Raw genomic sequence first — 6,000 nt, forward strand, 5'->3', positions numbered from 1 at the left:
TTACTGTGTGGGCATACTGTCTCTACCTTCCCCTTACTGTGTGGGCATACTGTCTCTACCTTCCCCTTACTGTGTGGGCATACAGTCTCTACCTTCCCCTTACTGTGTGAGCATACTGTCTCTACCTTCCCCTTACTGTGTGAGCATACTGTCTCTACCTTCCCCTTACTGTGTGAGCATACTGTCTCTACCTTCCCCTTACTGTGTGAGCATACTGTCTCTACCTTCCCCTTACTGTGTGAGCATACTGTCTCTACCTTCCCCTTACTGTGTGGGCATACTGTCTCTACCTTCCCCTTACTGTGTGGGCATACTGTCTCTACCTTCCCCTTACTGTGTGGGCATACTGTCTCTACCTTCCCCTTACTGTGTGGGCATACAGTCTCTACCTTCCCCTTACTGTGTGGGCATACTGTCTCTACCTTCCCCTTACTGTGTGAGCATACTGTCTCTACCTTCCCCTTACTGTGTGGGCATACTGTCTCTACCTTCCCCTTACTGTGTGAGCATACTGTCTCTACCTTCCCCTTACTGTGTGGGCATACTGTCTCTACCTTCCCCTTACTGTGTGGGCATACTGTCTCTACCTTCCCCTTACTGTGTGGGCATACTGTCTCTAACTTCCCCTTACTGTGTGGGCATACAGTCTCTACCTTCCCCTTACTGTGTGGGCATACTGTCTCTACCTTCCCCTTACTGTGTGGGCATACAGTCTCTACCTTCCCCTTACTGTGTGGGCATACAGTCTCTACCTTCCCCTTACTGTGTGGGCATACTGTCTCTACCTTCCCCTTACTGTGTGGGCATACTGTCTCTACCTTCACCTTACTGTGTGGGCATACTGTCTTTACCGCCCCCTTACTGTGTGTGCATACTGTCTCTACCTTCCCCTTACTGTGTGGGCATACTGTCTCTACCTTCCCCTTACTGTGTGGGCATACTGTCTCTACCTTCCCCTTACTGTTTGGGCATACTGTCTCTACCTTCCCCTTACTGTGTGGGCATACTGTCTCTACCTTCCCCTTACTGTGTGGGCATACTGTCTCTACCTTCCCCTTACTGTGTGGGCATACTGTCTCTACCTTCCCCTTACTGTTTGGGCATACTGTCTCTACCTTCCCCTTACTGTGTGGGCATACTGTCTCTACCTTCCCCTTACTGTGTGGGCATACTGTCTCTACCTTCCCCTTACTGTGTGGGCATACTGTCTCTACCTTCCCCTTACTGTGTGGGCATACTGTCTCTACCTTCCCCTTACTGTGTGGGCATACTGTCTCTACCGCCCCCTTACTGTGTGGGCATACTGTCTTTACCGCCCCCTTACTGTGTGGGCATACTGTCTCTACCTTCCCCTTACTGTGTGGGCATACTGTCTTTACCGCCCCCTTACTGTGTGGGCATACTGTCTCTACCTTCCCCTTACTGTGTGGGCATACTGTCTCTACCTTCCCCTTACTGTGTGGGCATACTGTCTCTACCTTCACCTTACTGTGTGGGAATACTGTCTTTACCGCCCCCTTACTGTGTGGGCATACTGTCTCTACCTTCACCTTACTGTGTGGGCATACTGTCTTTACCGCCCCCTTACTGTGTGGGCATACTGTCTCTACCTTCCCCTTACTGTGTGGGCATACTGTCTCTACCTTCACCTTACTGTGTGGGCATACTGTCTCTACCTTCCCCTTACTGTGTGGGCATACTGTCTCTACCTTCCCCTTACTGTGTGGGCATACTGTCTCTACCTTCCCCTTACTGTGTGGGCATACTGTCTCTACCTTCCCCTTACTGTGTGGGCATACTGTCTTTACCTTCCCCTTACTGTGTGGGCATACTGTCTCTACCTTCCCCTTACTGTGTGGGCATACTGTCTCTACCTTCCCCTTACTGTGTGGGCATACTGTCTCTACCTTCCCCTTACTGTGTGGGCATACTGTCTCTACCTTCCCCTTACTGTGTGGGCATACTGTCTCTAACTTCCCCTTACTGTGTGGGCATACTGTCTCTACCTTCCCCTTACTGTGTGGGCATACTGTCTCTACCTTCCCCTTACTGTGTGGGCCACTCTACTGTACATTCTCTATTCTCTGTGTGCGCCTGCCTGGCCGACCAGACCGTTACTCAACAGACCAACCTCACTGTGCTGTGTGATGGGCTGGGGTTCGGGGGCTGGGGTTAGACTTGACCTATTTATTTATTGGACTTCCTCTTCAGTGAGGTAGAGCGATAGAGAGAGACATAAGTAGAGAGGTAGAGAGAGAGTGAGGTAGAGAGAGAGATAGCGAGAGCAGACCATGTGTAATGTGAGTACAGTGAGCAAGCTACTAGAACAAATCCTAACACAGCCATTAAATAAAAGGGGTCTCTAGCAAATGTGTATTCCAGGCATGACAGAGACAGAGACAGGATGGTATATAGGGAGTCTACAGGGTGGGCCTCCTTCCCTCCCCTCCCTCTCTGAAGAGGCATCCTGGAGCCGACCGACTGAATGGACATACAAGATTTGGCAACGAGCGGCCATGGCAGACATTTTATCTGAGGCTGATGCAAAGACCCTATCCTAATGGTGGAACAAAGACACAAACTCTGAAACACAAGCATGTATTACTGTTTGACACACCAAAAAGGGACCATGATGTACCCGGAGAATCTAAAGTGATTAAGCTCATTTAATATGGAAAGCACTGTGAGATATAGAGGTGGATCGTCTGTAGTTGCCCAGCTGTCTAACTAACAGACTAACTTGGAGGGCCTCCCTTATGACCAGGCAGTGTGTGTGTGTGTGTGTGTGTGTGTGTGTGTGTGTGTGTGTGTGTGTGTGTGTGTGTGTGTGTGTGTGTGTGTGTGTGTGTGTGTGTGTGTGTGTGTGTGTGTGTGTGTGTGTGCTTGCACGAGCATGTGTATGTGCACAAATGTTTGTGTGTATGTGTGTGTTCTTACCTGTGTATGTACAGTATACACTATATATATACAAAAGTATGTGGACAACCCTTCAAATTAGTGGATTCGGCTATTTCAGGCATACCCGTTGCTGACAGGTGTATAACATTGAGCACACAGCCATGCAGTCTCCATAGAGAGACATTGGCAGTAGAAAGGCCTTACTGAAGAGCTCAGTGACTTTCAACGTGGCACCGTCATAAGATGCCACCTTTCCAACATGCCAGTTTGTAACATTTTTGCCCAACTAGAGCTGCCCTGGTCAACTGTAAGTCCTGTTATTGTGAAGTGGAAAAGTCTAGGAGCAACAACGGCTCAGCCGCGAAGTGGTAGACCACACAAGCTCACAGAACAGGACCGCCAAGTGCTGAAGCACGTAGTGCGTAAAAAAGTGTCTGTCCTTGGTTGCAACACTCACTACCGAGTTCCAAACTGCATCTGGAAGACACGTTAGCACAAGAACTGTTTGTCAGGAGCTTATGAAGTGGGTTTCCATGGCCGAGCAGCCTCACACAAGCCTAAGATAACCATGCGCAATGCCAAGCGTTGGTTGGAGTGGTGTAAAGCTTGCCGCCATTGGATTCTGGAACAAGGAAACGCGTTCTCTGGAATGATGAATCACGCTTCACCATCTGGCAGTCTGACGGACGAATGTGGTTTGGCGCATTCCAGGAGAACGCTACCTGTCCCAATGCATAGTGCCAACTGTAAAGTTTGGTGGAGGAGGAATAATGGTCTGGGGCTGTTTTTCATAGTTCGGGTTAGGCCCCTTAATTCCAGTGAAGGGAAACCATACAATGACATTCTAGACAATTCTGTGCTTCCAACTTTGTGGCAACAGTTTGGGGAAGGCCCTTTCCTGTTTCAGCATGACAATGCCCCCCATGCACAAAGCGAGTTCCATACAGAAATGGTTTGTCGAGATCGTGTGGAAGAACTTGACTGGCCTACACAGAGCCCTGACCTCAACCCCATCGAACACCTTTGGGATTAATTAGAATGCCGACTGCGAGCAAGGTCTAATCACCAACTTCAGTACCCAACCTCACTAATTCTCTTGTGGCTGAATGGAAGGAAGTCCCCGCAGCAATGTTCCAACATCTAGTGGAAAACCTTCCCAGAAGAGTGGAGGCTGTTATAGCAGCAAATGGGGGACCAACTCCACATTAATGCCCATGATTTTGTAATGAAATGTTCGACGAGCAGGTGGTCACATACTTTTGGTCATGTAGTGTATGTGAGTATGTGTGTGTGGGTGTCATGTCCCCTCCTGTGTTAGTGTGTGTCGGGCCTGTGTATGTTTGCTGTCAGCAGAAGTCTCCTGTTTTATTTTTAGCGCCGCTGCTTCAGAGGACCCAGAGTCTGGTCAGGTTTCCTCTCCACGGCAGGCTGACGCCAGACTTCCCTGACCCCTCACCGCCTGTCTCTCCACTCCTCACCTCCCCTGCCTGTACCCATCCCTCAGCCTCCCCTAACCCATTCCTTCCTCCCCTCTCCTCTATTCCTCCCTCCATCCTGATAGCGTTGCTGTCTACCGTGCACCAAAGAGATGGAGCTACCCCAAATTCCCAATACAGAGGGATATCATAGGGGATGGACAGTAAGCCAGATAAGAAATATTGCCTCCGTTATAGATCCTTACCACTGCGTCCACAACACATTATGCATTTTGCATGGTCAGGGCTTTCCTCTTCTTGACAGGTTCCTCTGGCCAGTTTGATCAACCTCAGGCAAGTCCCCCCCCCGACCCCATTGGGGGGCGGAGGGGGGCTAGCTAACACCTTCCAGCATCACATCTTAGCACCCCTTCCCTCCCAGTTACATTCCTACTAACTGTATGGACTAAATAAAGGTGTCAGTGTGCTTCAGGTTGGCAGTTCAGCAGGTCAAACTGAACAAGTGCACTCACATACTCTATTAGAAGTAAATGATAAACGAGAAAGAAGCAGCAATAGAAATGTTTGTCTGTTCTGAGACCCTGTAGCCAGAATACACTTCCTAAAAATAGTCAGATAACTCAAGAAATCTGTCATTAATATTGACGTTTTTGCAGAGTTGCTCAATTTGACATTTAACTAAGATGTTAGGTGCAGTATTTCTCCAGCGAAAAAATTTGAATGAAAACTATTCGTCTCTCGTTGAATGACAACAAACAATCCTTACTGTTGTCCAATCACCGATGAAGAGGCATAGACTTCAGGTACCGATTTCTGCTTGTCTCCAGAAAAAGTTTAGTGTGCCCGAACAACCGAAAACACCCTTGCTGAAGACCAAAACAAACAAAAACGTCATCAAATATGCAGGAACTATTCCAAACTGTTTCGGCTGGGAAGCATGCGGACGCCTTAATAGGTTCCATTCCTCCTTCTCTGAGAGTTGATCTCTGAGAGGAGGCAATTAGCTGTATGATAGCTTCTAATGGGGAAGGAGGGAGGGATGGAGGTGAATGGAGGAAAGTAGAATGTGGGAGAGAGCTGTGGAAGTGGAGAAGGGAGGAAAGAAAAGGAAGGGAAGGAGGAGGTTGTGGACAGGGTGACTGTCCGTTAGAAGGACTGATGTTGGAGTGAGTAAAGCTGTGGGAGTGAGGTCATACCATTCCAGCATTGGGAGGTGAAGAACTGGCGAGGAGGGATGGAGGGACTGAGGGACTGAGTCTGGGGGGGGTCTGGTTGTCTTATGTACTGATATCCAAAACCGGATGTGAAAAGTAACACGCTGTGTCAAGCATGTGTGTGTGTGTGTGTGTGTGTGTGTGTGCGCTTGTATGTGTGCGCACGTGTGTGCTTGTAAGTGTGTGCACGTGTGTGCTTGTAGGTGTGTGCACGTGTGTGTGCACGTGTACTTGTATGTGTGTGCTTGTACGTGTGTGCACGTGTGTGCTTGTATTCACCTATGAACACACACACTCATCCGATTTGTTGAAGTTACTTTGCTATATTTTTATATGTACATACAGACTGTTATTGTATACATGTATGTATTTTATTCCCCTTTTTATTATGATTGATGTTGCTATGATTATTTTCTATTATAGTGAACATTTACCTTGAGTCACAGACCTGG

Source organism: Salvelinus fontinalis, chromosome 13 (genome assembly GCF_029448725.1).
Source record: "Salvelinus fontinalis isolate EN_2023a chromosome 13, ASM2944872v1, whole genome shotgun sequence".
Classification (NCBI taxonomy): Eukaryota; Metazoa; Chordata; class Actinopteri; order Salmoniformes; family Salmonidae; genus Salvelinus; species Salvelinus fontinalis.